The sequence below is a fragment of the Hyla sarda genome, chromosome 2 (assembly GCF_029499605.1).
Source record: "Hyla sarda isolate aHylSar1 chromosome 2, aHylSar1.hap1, whole genome shotgun sequence".
NCBI classification, from domain to species: Eukaryota; Metazoa; Chordata; class Amphibia; order Anura; family Hylidae; genus Hyla; species Hyla sarda.
The window spans coordinates 14,757,300-14,775,212 of record NC_079190.1 but is presented as its reverse complement, the minus strand read 5'-3'; the positions used below and the strand labels follow the sequence as shown (position 1 = coordinate 14,775,212).

Here is a 17,913-nt window from a genome sequence, read left to right as displayed (position 1 = left end):
TGGGGTCACTGAGGATCAGTACAGGATAAGTAATGTATGTACAGAGTTATATCCTGTATTATACTCCAGAGCTGTACTCACTATTCTGCTGGTGAGGTCACTGTGTACATACATTACATTACTTATCCTGTACTGATCCTGAGTTATATCCTGTATTATACTCCAGAGCTGTACTGACTATTCTGCTGGTGAGGTCACTGTGTACATACATTACATTACTTATCCTGTACTGATCCTGAGTTATATCATGTATTATACTCCAGAGCTGTACTCACTATTCTGCTGGTGGGGTCACTGTGTACATACATTACATTACTTATCCTGCACTGATCCTGAGTTATATCCTGTATAATACTCCAGAGCTGTACTCACTATTCTGCTGGTGAGGTCACTGTGTACATACATTACATTACTTATCCTGCACTGATCCTGAGTTATATCCTGTATAATACTCCAGAGCTGTACTCACTATTCTGCTGGTGAGGTCACTGTGTACATACATTACATTACTTATCCTGCACTGATCCTGAGTTATATCCTGTATAATACTCCAGAGCTGTACTCACTATTCTGCTGGTGAGGTCACTGTGTACATATATTACATTACTTATCCTGCACTGATCCTGAGTTATATCCTGTATAATACTCCAGAGCTGTACTCACTATTCTGCTGGTGAGGTCACTGTGTACATATATTACATTACTTATCCTGCACTGATCCTGAGTTATATCCTGTATAATATTCCTTTAATTAGATGATCTGGTGCAGTGAGGAGACTCCACACCCTCAGCCAGAGGATTCATTAGGCAGCATTACAGAACCACTTCAGTGAGGAATTTACATCCAAAATGGAGTCAATACCATACCTCCCACATCAGCTAAAACAGGTAAGAACAAAAAGCACACACAAGAACCTTTATATTTTTCCCTAATAAAAGGCTATGCTACACTATATAAGCAAAAGTAAGATTCCTGGAATTCTTCATGATTATATAAAACATGGTTTCTTTCTTCCAAAAACAGAAGACAGACACCTAAAGTGCTCCCGTGTTTATCCCCTTTTTTCCACCCATACCTGCGGATTTATTTTACTGTCAATTGATCACCCTGACACAGATTTCTCTGGCCCTAATCTCTATGGGGGACTTTGTAACCTGATGAACAAATGCTTGATCTTTATTTCTATATCTGGGCATATTCTCCGAGGGGCCAGCTATTACAGTATTAATATGTATTTTATTACCACATACTCGAGATATGGACTATGCTCTTCAAATTTTAAACTTGGCAAAAACTTTTTTTCAAGTTTGTATACCAAAATATTTTTATTTTAACTGTGTGTGACATGTATGTTTTTGTTTATTTATTTTACCATCATTTTAGTATCCTCTTGTGGACCTGATGAAGGCGCATGTGCGCGCCGAAACACGTTGTCCTTAAAAAAATATTTCAATAAATTGTCCTGTGCAACCATGGCGTGGAGTCTGTCATTTGACAGCAGGAGCGCTCTACAAAATTCCCCACCTTTATCTACCCATTCTTCGCTCTTCCAAAAACAGCACCACAACTGCCTGTGGGTTGTGTCTGGTAATGCAGTTTCACTGATGTCAATGGAGCTGCAATACCACATCTGTCCTGTGTACAGCTTCGGCGCAGTTTTTTAGTACCCTATGCAATCCTGAAAACACTGAAGAAATGTCATCTGTTTATAGTAAAGTGGAAGAACCTCCATCGTCACGATTTGTGACACGGCGGCTTTGTGTTTGCGATTTCCGCCTTTCGCCATAGGTGTTATATTAATCCACCGCCTGTCAACACATGAGAAAATGCAGAAAACCGGCCATTGAAAATGTGAAGCTGGAAAACAAAGTGCATCAATACAGAATGATCGCAATTACGGAATACTAGAAACATTCAGACAAGGAAAACTGATTAGAGAAGAAGAGGAGCGAGGGACGCGGGGAAGATGACAATGAGCGGACAATCAGATACCAGAACATGGACAGAAGGTCAAACGGCAGCTGGGAAGAACAATGAGACAAAGGATGGCTCCTGCAGCGCCTGAATTCAGCTGTACCTGCAATCCTCATTCATGTATCTCCATGGGGAGCCGGCAAGTATTCCTCCTCACCGACGCCTGCGAAAGACACAGCGGTCTGATCACCTGCACCAATGGTATGTAGGGTAAACCAGAGCAAGGACACTGAAGGGTATGAGAGGGAAGACAACACAAGGGGCGAATAAGCAGCTATAGGAGTATATTGGTGATCAAGTCTACTAAAGGTTGCCGACATCCTCCAACATCGATGGGTCCTGGAGCTGGACTAACCATGATGAGTTTGTTACTAGGATAAAAATAAAATTCTAGAGCAGTGCACCGCCTTAAAATTGGGGAATGCTAAGTATTGTCCAACAAAAGGGTGCAACAGCATGCATCGATTATTCTGTCATATGACACTCCTAATAAGGGGGTTTAAATGGGTATTGGCCATCACCTGCCCAATACCATCCCTACAGTGAAGCATGGTGGGGGCAGCGTCAAGTCTGGAGGAAACCAGGCACTTCCCATCACCTGTCCCATACCATCCCTACAGTGATCATGGTGGGGGCAGCTTCATGTCTGGGGGAAACCAGGCACTACCCATCACCTGCCGAATACCATCCCTACAGTGATCATGGTGGGGGCAGCATCATGTCTGGGGGAAACCAGGCACTGCCCATCACCTGCCCAATACCATCCCTACAGTGATCATGGTGGGGGCAGCATCATGTCTGGAGGAAACCAGGCACTGCCCATCACCTACCCAATACCATCCCTACAGTGATCATGGTGGGGGCAGCATCATGTCTGGAGGAAACCAGGCACTGCCCATCACCTGCCCAATACCATCCCTACAGTGATCATGGTGGGGGCAGCATCATGTCTGGAGGAAACCAGGCACTGCCCATCACCTGCCCAATACCATCCCTACAGTGAAGAATAGTAGAGGTGAGGAGAATGGGCAAGGTTGAGGATAGCTGAAATCGATAAAAGTACAGAAAAATTCTTCAAAACTGATCCAGAACGTTCTGGACTTCAGACTGGGGTAAAGGTTTACCTTCCAAGACAATGAACCTAAGCACATGGCCAAGATAACACAGGAACTGCTTCAGGACAACTCTGAACCCAATAGAGCCCCAAGGGGCGCTTCAACTAAGTTCTAAGCAATGGGTATGAATACTTAGGTCCCTGTGAGATAATATTTTTTTCCTTTTTATCAAACTTGCAAAGATTTGTAGCATTCTGTGACCACATTGTCATTCTGGGGGATTCAGAGCAAAATGATGGGGAAATCTTGATATATATATATTTTTTTTTATCACAAGGAGCAACATAACTAAATGCGAAAAACTAAAAGGGTCTGAATACTTTTCAAATACACTGTATATGGCCAGATTAAAAGGAGTTTTCCCATGACGTACACTATCCACACGACAAGTGATATCTAGCTGACTTGTGAGGGTCCAACCACTGAAACATTGATCACAATGTTCCCCTTATTGAATGGTGGTCGGACATACAAGCTGCTGCTCCATTCGGCTCAGGAAGAGCCAGTAGGTAGATGAGTGTTCTCTGCCATGGTTTCTACATATTCAACAGGTATGCATCTAAAGGTTTTAGGCAAGACAACTAGATCACAGCTATGGCAGCATTTGGGAACGTGAAGTTTCCTCTTGTTGATGTGAAGGAATCAATTTCTATGCGTGCGTATAGCAGGATAACCGTATAGCAGTATTATTGTCATAGCAGAACAGGAAGAGTAACAGGATCCAAGTGTGCTTTGCAAGTTTTATTATAGCAGGTGATAAGAGCGCAGACGTATATTCACACTGAACTGTTTCACGTGAATTACATTTTCCAGGTCACAGGCAAGATGCTTAGGAAGAACTTTACAACAAGCATGAATATTACAGAAACACTGATCACCGATACTGGTTAGTGCCTACCAAACGTGCTGCAAGGGAGGGGAACAGTGATCGGAAACAGGGTGATGGGTACCCAAGGCTCATTGATGTGTGTGTGTGTGTCTGTGGGGTGGGGGGGTGAAGGCTATACCCCAATAGAGCTGCTGTAAAGCAAATTGCTGAAAAAGTCCCTGCTGTCTATGATGATGGAATGGTATCAGATCACACAGGGCATCACCGCCTGTTGTGCATGGAGGCCCGCAGACCTGTTAGAGCACCCATGCTAGCCCCTGTCTACAATCGGCATGAAAGCATCAGAACTGGAGCATGGAGCAATGGAAGACGACGCCTGGTCTGACGGATGGTGTTGTCCAACATGTGGACAACCGTGTGTGTGCGTCACACCTAGGGAAGAGATGGCACCAGGATGTAATATGGGAGCTTGATGTGATTCCTGTCCACCACTCAGTCTCTATAATGGGCATTAGAACTGGAGCATGAAGCAATAGAAGTTGTTGCCTTGTCTAATGAATGATGTTCTCCATAATGTGGACAGCCGGGTGCGTCACTTACCAGAAGAATAGATGGCACCAGGATGCACTATAAGAAGAAGAAAACAAGCCGGCAAGGACAGTGTGATGTGCAATGTTCTGCTGGAGACCTTGTGTCCTGACATGTGGAGTTTACGGTGACACGTATCATTGACCTAGCCATTGTACAGACCAAGTCCTCCCCTTCAAGGCAGCGGGACCCTCTAATGGCAGTGGCCTCTTTCACCCGGGTTAAAGGAGAAATCCAGAATATAAAAATCCTCTTCCTGGTGGTCGGCGAGTCATACTGCACTCAGCCATTCACCGGCCGAAGTGAAGTCCCGGCTCGGCCGGCCATAGGCCGAGCGGCAGTGTGACGTTTTCGGACCCAGCAGCAGGTACCGGTATAGTGAAGAATTTTGTGTCCTGAAGTGCTCTCACACTGCCGCTCAGCCTATCGCCGGCCGAGTCAGTACTTCACTGCCGGTGATTGGTTGAGCACAGTATGACTCACCGACCAGCAACCAGGAAGAGGATCACGGCAGAGACCGGAGACGGTTACCGGAGGCCCCGGGGGAGCGGAGGAAGGTATGTACATCTTTATTTATTTTTTACTGCCGGCAACATGGGGGACAATTTTTATATTCTGGAGTTCTCCTTTAATGCCCCTGGCCATATTGCAGATGTTGTTCAGGAATGAGGAACATGACAAAGATCAAGATGGTGACTCCAGATTCCCCACACCTCAATCTGATCCTTTACCTGTGGGATGTGCTGAAGAAACAAGTCACACCTTACAGGACCGGCTGTTCTTTACCACAGGGCACATTTACAACTCTCCAAATAGCAGGAGGAGGACTGCTAAAATATTAGCATGTGGTTTTAATGTTACAGCATATTGGTGCATATGGGACCTGATAATCACAAGAATAGGGGTCCCTAATTTCTGCTATCTTAGTGACTGGTGGTACAGCACACACGCTGCAGTTTCATTCAGGGATCAAAAGGAATCCTGCAGCAGAGCAAATAACTGCAGCAGTGTTCCGCGCACTTGAATTGGACTACACATTCAGGTTCTTGTACCAATGCTAAAAGTGACAATCTCAAGTAAATATTAAAGGAGAAGTATCATGGACAAAAACGTATCCCCTATCCGCAGTGCTGGGGCCAACCGCAATCTCCTTTATGGAGCTCCGGCTCTCTTCCACAGCAGCGTGTCAAGCCCCCTCCCATAAACATGAATGGAAAGGGCTTTTCGTGAGGTCATGAGTGGGTGTGGTGTGACGTCACATCTCCCGCAGAGGGAACCCAGCATTCTTAAACATACTGTTTAGAATGCTGGGTGCTGTACGAAGATCGCAGGAGTCCCAGGAGCGGGACCCCTGCGATTAGACATCTTATCCCCTGTCCTTTAGATAGGGGATAAGATGTCTAGGGGCGTAGAACCCCTTTAACCCGGCAGCATTATTTGCAAAAAAAAAAAAAAAAAAAGTAATGGGAGGTGGGGGTCTCCCTCTCAAAAGGGCATCATAGCAACCACATGGTCTGTCACTTTGGTACGTACACCTTTAGAGCACATGTCTAGCTTTTATAATGGCCTGCAGAGTAAATTCACATGGAGCATGTCACAAAGCAGATGTCCAACTCAATAGACAAGTGCAATTCCAGTAATAATGCTTGTCATCCAGATTTGCGTGTAACATTTTGGCAAAATGACTCTACCAGGACTGCTATTTACTCAGTATTGTTTGTATTAGATTTCTTTTTATTTAGGGGGTAAATGCTCTTTGGTATAAGTAGACTGTACATGTCCTTATTCTAGCCATAATTAGATTTTGATGAAAATGAGAACCTTTCAGTTGCTTCCTAAGAGCTCAGATGTCACGTGAGGCTGCAGCAGGTAAAACGGGGAAATCAGAGCAAATCTCCTCCTCGATCCCTTCTGCGCCATTATGACAAATGTGGAAGTCGCTCTGCCCAAATATAGTTTCAGACTCAGCTGGCGATCGCAGGTTTGTTCTCACGTCTGCTGCCCTCAGGGGGTAAAATGATGCAGAGAAGAACAGATGGCGCTGGATTGTAAGTTAGTTGCACCTCCACAGCCTGCGCCTACATCACGTTCTGCGGGAGAGTCTCAGCATCTTTATCTTCTTCATAACCACCCCCCCTTCCATTTCCCCGTACATCACAACGACTAATGCAACCGGCCCTCGAACAATGGTTAAATCATTTCGGACACGTGTGAGGGATCCTGCCAGCAGACAACATCGCTTGTCAGCCTCATCAGCCGCACGTTGCAGATGCGGAATACCAAATGTGATTCTGTGTTTCTCCGCATCCAGAGCATGATGGGTAATTATCCGGTACACTACAGGTATCCAAGATCAAGAAAAGGGAGCCGCATTACATTACACTCCCGGGGAGGTCAGAACGCACAGTCGCAGCAGCTTCGCTCCTTTGCAGGGCTGCAGATCTGCTACCAGATGACAAGTGTCCTTCAAAGCACAAAGAAATTGGCGATTTATATTGAAATCACATTAGGCGAGAATGCAGTTGGGGAGGGGGGATATAAAGCCCACAATGCTGAGAGGTGCAAACACAGCTGTGATAGAGTTGGAACAAAAGGTTCAGGCTGAAAGCCAGGGACGGACGAGCTGTAATCGTCGAGACAAAGCAATGCCATCTAAATAGGGTGCCAGAGCCGTGCACCTTGCATGGAGGAAGCTGCACACATTGCTCCAAAGGCAGCTATTTCCCCACAGTAATGCAGTTGTAATGCAGCCTCAGGATCGCTCCTTCCTGCCTTCGAGCTGCTCAGAAGAAGGAACATCCCCGTGATGTGCATTCCTTATCAATAATGCAGGAGCCTAACACCGATATCCTCCACTTGGAAGTCAACCTCTTCCTTTTTTCCTATGTCCTCTGCAGCCAAATAATTAAAAGGAACGCTATACCCTGCAGTCTTGTCTTTTTTTCTCGATCTACTGAATGCAATCTATCGTTCCCTGTTATCAGCCATTTCCGGCACAGCCTGTCACTTGATGCAGAAAAATTCCCTGATCGCTCTATATACACTACTATATGTTCCTATCTTCAATGCTGGAGAAACTCCTTATATCATTATTTGCTCTTTAGGCTAGGTTTACATGTCTGTTGTTCTTCGACCTGTTTAGCGTCCGTTTGGAGTTCCTTTTTTTTGCGCCAAACGGACCCTGAATGGGTCAGAGCACAACTGACACCACCAGGTCCCGACAGATCCCATTGACTTGACTCGAACCTTATTTGTCAGTCTTTGCTTCAACTAAGAAAAGCTCCACCATCTCATGACTACTGACCAAGACAACAAGGCACTCGCACATGGTGATCTTCCACATTACACATGATCGGACTCACATAGGCTCCCGAGACTTGTCCATCCCTGGTGTACCGCTATAACACAGTCAAACTCCACCATATACCACTATACGGCACCATATTCCCCCCCCCCCCCCACATACCAACCTACACCCACCATACTACCATATATCCATTCCACAGTACACAACATCTGAATATCGTACAGCATGATACTTTAAAGTATCTCAACACCATATCTCAGCTCGCCCCAGAGAGCAGTGTTAGGACCCCTCAACTGTTATTGCCAGGTCCAGACGGATCCTATTGACTTGAATGGAGTCCATTGGGTGTCCGGTATTTTACAGGAGTTAAATGTAGAAGAAAAAAAAAAAATAGGACACGCTCAACTCCAGACTTTTCTCTGCTCAACTCCGGACTGTCGACAGAACTCACCAGCAGTGTGAACGAGCCTTTATTCCCCTTATCAGGAGCGGTAAAAAACATAACAGCAGGTCCTGGAGTCTATAGGGGTTGTGATTTCTCTTCCAATGCAAAAGAAAAAAAAAATGGTGTATATAGGAAACGAAATACTGAAAACAGCATTTAGGAGATCTGCCCCTTATTGTACAGAGATATAAGGACCCATGACCGAGAACAGATATCATAGAATATTGCTTAATAATTAAACTTAAAAGGATTACCCCGCTCCCCAGCGTCCGGAACATTGAGTTCCGAACGCTGGGTGCGGGCTTTCGCGTTCATGCCCGCCCCCTCGTGACGTCACGGCCGCCACGCCCCCTCCCATAGACATGCGTTGAGGGGGCGGGATGTGACGTCACGAGGGGGGCGGATGCTGGGGAGCGGAGTAACCCTTTAACCAGAACCTGCCACCAGATTTTACCATATTTACCAGCATTGATCAGTAAAGTCACCATCTGCAGCCATGAAATCTTACCCAAGCAATTTCTGACCATAGCAAGCTCCTTGCCTACAGGGGCGTGATCACAGTCAAAACGGTTGTAACCAGGGGGCATAGCTATAGAGGTAGCAGTCGTAACAGGGCCCTGGTGCCTTAGGGGGCCCCAAAGCCCATCTTCCCCATAAGAGACTAGCATTATAAATGGCATATGCCTCTGGTCGTAACTAGTTCCAGCCCCCGATGACTACTTGCTAGTCAAATGTGCATGGTGCACGACAAAATAAAAAAGATATTTTCCTCTGAATTGCACCAATAGTAACTGCACCAGTGAACCAGTCTAATACCGATGCTATCAGGAAGTTAAACTCAGTGCATGCTACATTCAAGCATTCTGACGTAAACCTATGATGGAAAACTCCAACCAGGCCACTCTATAGACCAGTGTTTCCCAACCAGGGTGTCTCCGGCTGTTGCAAAATTACAACTCCCAGCATGCCCGGACAGCCAAAGGGAGTTGTAATTTTTCAACAGCCAGAGGCCCTCTGCTTGGGAAACACTGAAATACATGGTGGACAACTCTTTTCTTCAACTATCTCAGCACATGCCTAAAGGACGCTGTTTTGGATTCAATCAGGCTAAAAGGGGTTATCTGCAGGGTGGGAAAGGTGCTTCGATCAGCTGATCAGTGTGGCAGTCGATCTAATACGGACGGCCTATCATAAAGCTGTTTATACACATTAAAGTTGGCTGATGGATCTAATGGGGCCTCCTGAATGCAACTCTTGGTGAAGAGAAGAAGAGAAAGGTTGGTCAACACCACCAATCCCTTTGTTCTTGGGGATAAAGTTGCAGTCATGGCAGCTTCTTTCTTCCATCTACCCCCAAGCTGTGTGTGCACGCGTATGGTGGTCTTCTGAACCTTCAGCCAACATCTTCCAACAAACTACAACTAGCGTACGCACTGGCCATCAATGCTCTTGCCCCCAAAAACGCCTTCAAAAAGTTGTCCCGTTGCGAAACCTTATTAGAGAACATGAAGCATAGAGTTGCCAAAAGCATAGAGTTGCCAACAACCAATCTGAATAGCCACCAAAAAATACTACATTTCCTCTGCTGGACAAGTTCTTCATAGTCAAGTTCCCATAGTAAGAATCAATCACCAACTCAAGAAGGTGCTTCTTCCACTTTAACCTCAACCAACCTACCAAAAGCTATATTGGATATATCAGAAGACACCTACTATGATGGGAAGTGATGGAGACAAGAGGACAATTACCAACAATATGATGATAGGGGCAAAATCCAGAATAATGGACACTTGTCTGGGGTCTTCAAATTTTTCGATGGAGATGGGGGCGTTCTAGAAGAAAACTGCTCATATGGTTGTCAAGAATTCATATTAAAGTAGTATGAAAAGAAAGTAGGAACAATAAGAGAACTATGTATAAATTTATATATCTTTCCCCGGTAATCCTTTCACCACAGATGTGGTACTTTTTTGCCCAATGACTACTGCAGTGCTCCCCAACCAGAGGCTCTCCAGTTGTTGCAAAACTATGACAGAAGGTTGTTTGGGGAGATGTAGTTTTACAATAGCTGTAAAGCCACGTTGGGGAAACAGTGGTCTGCAGTATAGCATGGGAGGCAGTGTGATGTGCGGCCTATAGAACGTCCTGGAGGTCACCCAGATGTAAAGTCATAAGCATGCAAACACAAAAGGATACACAAACACATCCCCACGTACCACTATAGAGCGCCATATTCAGCCACATATCACCTTACACCCACCATACTACTAAGTGTCGATTCCACAGTACACAACATCATCTAATTATTGTACAGCACTACATACCACAGTATCTCACTGTACACCACAATGTCCTGGAGGTCTAGACATCGCCATATCTCAGCCCGTCCCAGCGGACAGTGCCAGGCCTTCAGTACTATGCACCTAATAGCGCCCCAGGACCTCAGCGCGCCCCAACTTACAGCGCCAGGACCTCAGCGCGCCCCAACTTACAGCGCCAGGACCTCAGCGCGCCCCAACTTACAGCGCCAGGACCTCAGCGCGCCCCAACTTACAGCGCCAGGACCTCAGCGCGCCCCAACTTACAGCGCCAGGACCTCAGCGCGCCCCAACTTACAGCGCCAGGACCTCAGCGCGCCCCAACTAACAGCGCCAGGACCTCAGCGCGCCCAAACTTACAGCGCCAGGACCTCAGCGCGCCCAAACTTACAGCGCCAGGACCTCAGCGCGCCCAAACTTACAGCGCCAGGACCTCAGCGCGCCCCAACTAACAGCGCCAGGACCTCAGCGCGCCCCAACTTACAGCGCCAGGACCTCAGCGCGCCCCAACTTACAGCGCCAGGACCTCAGCGCGCCCCAACTTACAGCGCCAGGACCTCAGCGCGCCCCAACTTACAGCGCCAGGACCTCAGCGCGCCCCAACTAACAGCGCCAGGACCTCAGCGCGCCCCAACTAACAGCGCCAGGACCTCAGCGCGCCCCAACTTACAGCGCCAGGACCTCAGCGCGCCCCAACTAACAGCGCCAGGACCTCAGCGCCCCCCAACTAACAGCGCCAGGACCTCAGCGCCCCCCAACTAACAGCGCCAGGACCTCAGCGCGCCCCAACTTACAGCGCCAGGACCTCAGCGCGCCCCAACTTACAGCGCCAGGACCTCAGCGCGCCCCAACTTACAGCGCCAGGACCTCAGCGCGCCCCAACTTACAGCGCCAGGACCTCAGCGCGCCCCAACTAACAGCGCCAGGACCTCAGCGCGCCCCAACTAACAGCGCCAGGACCTCAGCGCGCCCCAACTTACAGCGCCAGGACCTCAGCGCGCCCCAACTTACAGCGCCAGGACCTCAGCGCGCCCCAACTTACAGCGCCAGGACCTCAGCGCCCCCAAACTAACAGCGCCAGGACCTCAGCGCCCCCCAAACTAACAGCGCCAGGACCTCAGCGCCCCCCAAACTAACAGCGCCAGGACCTCAGCGCCCCCCAACTAACAGCGCCAGGACCTCAGCGCCCCCCAACTAACAGCGCCAGGACCTCAGCGCCCCCCAACTAACAGCGCCAGGACCTCAGCGCCCCCCAACTAACAGCGCCAGGACCTCAGCGCCCCCCAACTAACAGCGCCAGGACCTCAGCGCCCCCCAACTAACAGCGCCAGGACCTCAGCGCCCCCCAACTAACAGCGCCAGGACCTCAGCGCCCCCCAACTAACAGCGCCAGGACCTCAGCGCCCCCCAACTAACAGCGCCAGGACCTCAGCGCCCCCCAACTAACAGCGCCAGGACCTCAGCGCCCCCCAACTAACAGCGCCAGGACCTCAGCGCCCCCCAACTAACAGCGCCAGGACCTCAGCGCCCCCCAACTAACAGCGCCAGGACCTCAGCGCCCCCCAACTAACAGCGCCAGGACCTCAGCGCCCCCCAACTAACAGCGCCAGGACCTCAGCGCCCCCCAACTAACAGCGCCAGGACCTCAGCGCCCCCCAACTAACAGCGCCAGGACCTCAGCGCCCCCCAACTAACAGCGCCAGGACCTCAGCGCCCCCCAACTAACAGCGCCAGGACCTCAGCGCCCCCCAACTAACAGCGCCAGGACCTCAGCGCCCCCCAACTAACAGCGCCAGGACCTCAGCGCCCCCCAACTAACAGCGCCAGGACCTCAGCGCCCCCCAACTAACAGCGCCAGGACCTCAGCGCCCCCCAACTAACAGCGCCAGGACCTCAGCGCCCCCCAACTAACAGCGCCAGGACCTCAGCGCCCCCCAACTAACAGCGCCAGGACCTCAGCGCCCCCCAACTAACAGCGCCAGGACCTCAGCGCCCCCCAACTAACAGCGCCAGGACCTCAGCGCCCCCCAACTAACAGCGCCAGGACCTCAGCGCCCCCCAACTAACAGCGCCAGGACCTCAGCGCCCCCCAACTAACAGCGCCAGGACCTCAGCGCCCCCCAACTAACAGCGCCAGGACCTCAGCGCCCCCCAACTAACAGCGCCAGGACCTCAGCGCCCCCCAACTAACAGCGCCAGGACCTCAGCGCCCCCCAACTAACAGCGCCAGGACCTCAGCGCCCCCCAACTAACAGCGCCAGGACCTCAGCGCCCCCCAACTAACAGCGCCAGGACCTCAGCGCCCCCCAACTAACAGCGCCAGGACCTCAGCGCCCCCCAACTAACAGCGCCAGGACCTCAGCGCCCCCCAACTAACAGCGCCAGGACCTCAGCGCCCCCCAACTAACAGCGCCAGGACCTCAGCGCCCCCCAACTAACAGCGCCAGGACCTCAGCGCCCCCCAACTAACAGCGCCAGGACCTCAGCGCCCCCCAACTAACAGCGCCAGGACCTCAGCGCCCCCCAACTAACAGCGCCAGGACCTCAGCGCCCCCCAACTAACAGCGCCAGGACCTCAGCGCCCCCCAACTAACAGCGCCAGGACCTCAGCGCCCCCCAACTAACAGCGCCAGGACCTCAGCGCCCCCCAACTAACAGCGCCAGGACCTCAGCGCCCCCCAACTAACAGCGCCAGGACCTCAGCGCCCCCCAACTAACAGCGCCAGGACCTCAGCGCCCCCCAACTAACAGCGCCAGGACCTCAGCGCCCCCCAACTAACAGCGCCAGGACCTCAGCGCCCCCCAACTAACAGCGCCAGGACCTCAGCGCCCCCCAACTAACAGCGCCAGGACCTCAGCGCCCCCCAACTAACAGCGCCAGGACCTCAGCGCCCCCCAACTAACAGCGCCAGGACCTCAGCGCCCCCCAACTAACAGCGCCAGGACCTCAGCGCCCCCCAACTTACAGCGCCAGGACCTCAGCGCCCCCCAACTTACAGCGCCAGGACCTCAGCGCCCCCCAACTTACAGCGCCAGGACCTCAGCGCCCCCCAACTAACAGCGCCAGGACCTCAGCGCCCCCCAACTAACAGCGCCAGGACCTCAGCGCCCCCCAACTAACAGCGCCAGGACCTCAGCGCCCCCCAACTAACAGCGCCAGGACCTCAGCGCCCCCCAACTAACAGCGCCAGGACCTCAGCGCCCCCCAACTAACAGCGCCAGGACCTCAGCGCCCCCCAACTAACAGCGCCAGGACCTCAGCGCCCCCCAACTAACAGCGCCAGGACCTCAGCGCCCCCCAACTAACAGCGCCAGGACCTCAGCGCCCCCCAACTAACAGCGCCAGGACCTCAGCGCCCCCCAACTAACAGCGCCAGGACCTCAGCGCCCCCCAACTAACAGCGCCAGGACCTCAGCGCCCCCCAACTAACAGCGCCAGGACCTCAGCGCCCCCCAACTAACAGCGCCAGGACCTCAGCGCCCCCCAACTAACAGCGCCAGGACCTCAGCGCCCCCCAACTAACAGCGCCAGGACCTCAGCGCACCCCAACTAACAGCGCCAGGACCTCAGCGCACCCCAACTAACAGCGCCAGGACCTCAGCGCACCCCAACTAACAGCGCCAGGACCTCAGCGCACCCCAATGAACAGCACCAGGACCTCAGTGCAGCCCACTGTACACCACGAATTCCCTATTGTGTCCCCCTGGTCAGCTCCATATCTCTCCATGTTCCACCATACATCATCCTCCCCCCTTCTACAGCCCACCTCAATGTCTGCTCCCTCCTCATGTCTATAATGGATGGATGGATGGATGGATGGATGGAATACCACCCCCTCCCCCTCAATAAAAATCCCCACTCCACATTAAACAGTATATACACATCTATATACACAGAGCCCCCCGTAACTCGATGCGCCCCTCCCCCACGTTCACCTCAGATGCACCCCCCCTCTCCCCCGGACCGGACCTCGGGCGACCCCCGATACTCACCGCTGCGAGGCCTCCCTGTTATCCGCCGGTCCCGGTAGTGATGGTGTCGGCTTCGTCCTCTCCTGTGTGTGAGGGATGAAGGAGGAGACGCCGGAGAGAAGGAGGAGGCGGGAAGCTGCGGCCTGTCACCGTGACATCACCTCCGGGTGGGGGGAGGAGACCCCCAGAGACCCGGGGATCCCAATATACGGGTCACCTCAGAGGGGAGACCCCAATGTACTGGTCACCTCAGGGGCGAAGACCACAATATACGGGTCACTTCAGAGGGGAAAACCCCAATGTACTGGTCACCTCAGGGGGGGAGACCCCAATGTACTGGTCACCTCAGAGGGGAGACCCCAATGTACTGGTCACCTCAGGGGCGGAGACCCCAATATACGGGTCACTTCAGAGGGGAAAACCCCAATGTACGGGTCACCTTAGGGGGGGAGACCCCAATATACGGGTCACCTCAGAGGGGAGACCCCAATGTACTGGTCACCTCAGGGGCGAAGACCACAATATACGGGTCACTTCAGAGGGGAAAACCCCAATGTACTGGTCACCTCAGGGGGGGAGACCCCAATGTACTGGTCACCTCAGAGGGGAGACCCCAATGTACTGGTCACCTCAGGGGCGGAGACCCCAATATACGGGTCACTTCAGAGGGGAAAACCCCAATGTACGGGTCACCTTAGGGGGGGAGACCCCAATATACGGGTCACCTCAGGGGGGGAGACCCCAATATACGGGTCACCTCAGGGGGGGAGACCCCAATATACAGGTCACTTCAGAGGGGAAAACCCCAATGTACGGGTCACCTTAGGGGGGGGGGGGTATAGGGTCAATTAAGAGGGAGAGATCCCCAGAGACCCCAATATATGGGTCACCTCAGGGGAGGAGACCCCAATATACAGGTCACTTCAGAGGGGAAAACCCCAATGTACTGGTCACCTTAGGGGGGGGGGGGAGCCCAAAAGACCCTCAGAGACCCTGGGAGCCCAATATATGGGTCACTTCAGAGGGGGAGACCCCGGGATTGCAATATAGGAGTCACCTCAGAGGGGGATACCCCCAGAGACCCCAATGTATGGGTCACCTCAGAGGGGGAGACCCCCATAGACCCAAATGTACAGGTCACTTCAGAGGGGGAGACCCTGATATACTGGTCACCTCAGGGGGAGAGACCCACAAAGACCCTGATATAGGGTCAATTAAGAGGGAGAGATCCCCAGAGACCCTGGGATCCCAATATAAGGGCCACCTCAGAAGTGGAGACCCTGACATATGGGTCATCTCAGAGGTGGAGAGACCCCCAGAGAACTCGAAACCCAAATATAGGGGTCACCTAAGCGGGGAGAGACCCCGATACACAGGTCACCTAAGAGAGGAGAGCCCCAGACACCCCAATATGTGGGTCACCTCAGAGGGGGAGAGACTTGGAGACCCCGATGTACAAGTCATATATATCGGGGCCCCAGGTGTATAACCCATACCTGTGCAGTGGCATTTAGAGACCTCTGGGATAGGATGGGTCTTTCTATAGCACTCACTGATACCAGAGCGGTGCTGAAGTAGTTCCTGCTGCAACAAGTCAGTTCCTGAAATTTCTTCCCTCCTGGATCGTCCACCATCAGCTGTAAGCGGTATTATTCAGAAGTGGAAGCGTTTAGGAGCCACAGAGGCCCCGCCACGAAGCGGAGACCCCATAAAGTTACAGAGCGGGGTCACAAGTGCTGAGGTGTGTAGTGCATAAAAGTCACCAATGCTCTGCTGACTCCATAACTGCAGAATCCTAACCTCATCTGGTGTTAAAATCAGCACAAAAACTGTGCCCCAATGGGAGCCTCATGGCATGGGCTTTAGGTTTGGCCCTTTTCCAGCATGACTGTACTCCTGGAGGTGTATTTGTAGGTGTCAGAATACTTTTGTCTGTATGGTGCATCTGTCATCTCTGACACTCACTGCGGCACAATAAATACCCTGGGCATCCCAAGGGGGGAGGGTACTACAGCGCCAGAGACCCCTAGACAGCCAGAATAGGGGATAAGTTTTAGATCGCGGGAGGGTCCGAGCGCTGGACCCCCCCTCCCCTCGCGATCTCCTGTATGGGGCCGCGGCAATGTACAGGAAAGGGGGCGTTTCGTCCCTGCATGACGCGGCAGCCAGCATGCCCCTCTATGACTCCCATAGAGATACATGGAGGGGCGTGCCTGCTGCCGCGTCATGCGGGGACGGAACATCCCCTTTCCTGTACATTGCCACGGCCCCATACAGGAGATCGCGGGGGTATAGGATATAGGGTGGTGTGGGGGCTAATTTTTTGCGCTGTCGTCTGTACTTCTTATCGATACCACATTTGCATACAGTGGTGATCAAAAGTTTGGGCACCCCAGGTAAAAATTTGTATTAATGTGCATGAAGAAGCCAAGGAAAGATGGAAAAATCTCCAAAAGGCATCAAATTACAGATGAGACATTCTTATAATATATCAACAAAAATTAGATTTTATTTCCATCATTTACTCTTTCAAAATAACAGAAAACAAAAATATGGCGTCTGCAAAAGTTTGGGCACCCTATTAATATCTTGTACTGCCTCCTTTGGCAAGTATCACAGCTTGTAAACGCTTTTTGTAGCCAGCCAAGAGTCTTTCAATTCTTGTTTGAGGTATCTTTGCCCATTCTTCCTTACAAAAGTCTTCCAGTTCTTTGAGATTTCTGGGCTGTCTGTCATGCACTGCTCTTTTAAGGTCTATCCATAGATTTTTAATTATGCTGAGGTCAGGAGATTGTGAAGGCCATGGCAAAACCTTCAGTTTACGCCTCTTGATGTAATCCCCCGTGGATTTCAAGGTGTGTTTAGGATCATTATCCATTTGTAGAAGCCATCCTCTCTTTAACTTCAGCTTTTTCACAGATGGCATCAAGTTAGCATCCAAAATTTGCTGAAATTTTATTGTATCCATTTTTCCTTCCCTGTGCCACTGGCTGCAATACAACCTCAAAGCATGATTGATCCACCCCCATGCTTAACAGTTGGACAGAGGTTCTTTTCATTCAATTCTGTTCCCCTTCTTCTCCAAACGTACCTTTGCTCATTCTGGCCAAAAAGTTAAATTTTAACCTCATCGGTCCACAGAACTTGTTTCCAAAATGCATCAGGCTTGTCTATATGTTCATTTGCAAAGTTCAAACGCTGATTTTTGTGGCGAGGACGTAGAAGAGGTTTTCTTCTGATGACTCTTCCATGAAGACCATATTTGTACAAGTATCTCTTTATAGTGGAATAGTGTACCACAACTCCAGTGTCTGCCAGATCTTTCTGGAGGGATTGTGCAGTCAAACGTGGGTTTTGAATTGTT

At 51.0% G+C, this 17,913-nt stretch overlaps 1 protein-coding gene across 1 annotated transcript in view; it reads right to left on the bottom strand.

Moving 5' to 3' along the window:
* The window catches only part of FAM168A (family with sequence similarity 168 member A), a 113,594-nt gene extending 98,795 nt beyond the window's left edge, over positions 1–14,799 (bottom strand). Inside the window, exon 1 of the mRNA XM_056561218.1 lies at positions 14,571–14,799. The gene's annotated coding sequence lies outside the window, so the exon portion shown is untranslated. The remainder of the gene's footprint in view (positions 1–14,570) is intronic.
* Between the last annotated feature and the right edge of the window lie 3,114 nt (positions 14,800–17,913).